We start from the raw sequence: 1,175 nt of genomic DNA, 5'->3' as shown, positions 1-1,175 counted from the left end.
TAAAAACCCCTTTACAGACATACGGCTGCTACTGCCGTCACTGTCCTCAAGGAAGCAGCAGAGCCTGGAGAGGACTCCACGGCTCCCGAGGGCCTGGGGCAGTCAAACATGCCTCGTACAGGTCGAGCCATGTGTCCTGACCTACTTCCACTGGGAAAAGTTGAAGGGCAACTTGCCGAGAGTGAGCGAGCCTGTTTTGGGCCTAGAAAGAAGAGTCGGGAAAACCTACAAGGCTGGGAAGTGTTTAGCTTCACATAGGGTTTTTGAGAAATGACAGTTTTCCAAACTTCCCCAAAATGTGTTCCACTAGATACTACCCAAAAGGATTTGGTGGTAAGATCAGGGTGAGCACAGGCTTCTCTTCTTCTTCACCCCGGACTTCTCCAAGACCATAATAATGAATTTCCAGTGAGGGAATGGGATGCAGGGGGTGTCAAATTTATTTAGTAACAGAACTCCTTTCCACACAGCACCTGACAAGTGGCTTCATGAAACATACTCTGGGAATTAAACTTAGCTCTCTGGCCATACAGACGCAGGGACCAGCTTACGGGAGTGAGAATATGCTCACATCCGGTCAACTGGAAGCAGCTGCTGGACGCTTTGGAAAGCGGAGACGCTCATTTCTTAACCATGGTCCTGAAACAGCATCAATTTTGCTGAACCACCCTAGTCCCAGCCCCTCAAGATCTACCACCTACACAACCTCACTCCACAGTCATGTCCATGAAATCTACACTTTTATTTTTTTGTTCTAAAATGTGCTTTTTCCTCAAATTTTAATATCAGTCCAGGACCTCCACCTCCCCTTCAAAAAAAAACAAAAACAAAACACACACACATACACACATGCCACCCTCCAATCAGGTGAAACATCCCCGGCGATTAGTCTGTAACAAATATTGACACGAGGGGGGAAAAAGCATGTTGAAATGTATTCGAATCAGAACCTGTACAAAAAAAAATTAAAATATAACCTGAAACTGTTCAAGTTCAGAAAGTCTAGTCAAGTCCTTTTCTCTTGCCAGGAGAATGCCACCATCAGAGGGCTCTGGGTCATCAGCCAAGGAGGGGTGGAAAGACAGACAGAAGCAGCAACAGGTCCTTCACCAGGCAGAGGGGCCTCGGCACCCGTCCCTACCATGGGCGGTGGTGGGAATCGTGATCTCGGAAGA

The sequence above is a fragment of the Tupaia chinensis genome, unplaced genomic scaffold (genome assembly GCF_000334495.1).
Source record: "Tupaia chinensis unplaced genomic scaffold, TupChi_1.0 Scaffold149383_1, whole genome shotgun sequence".
Classification (NCBI taxonomy): Eukaryota; Metazoa; Chordata; class Mammalia; order Scandentia; family Tupaiidae; genus Tupaia; species Tupaia belangeri.
This window is presented reverse-complemented; position numbering follows the sequence as displayed.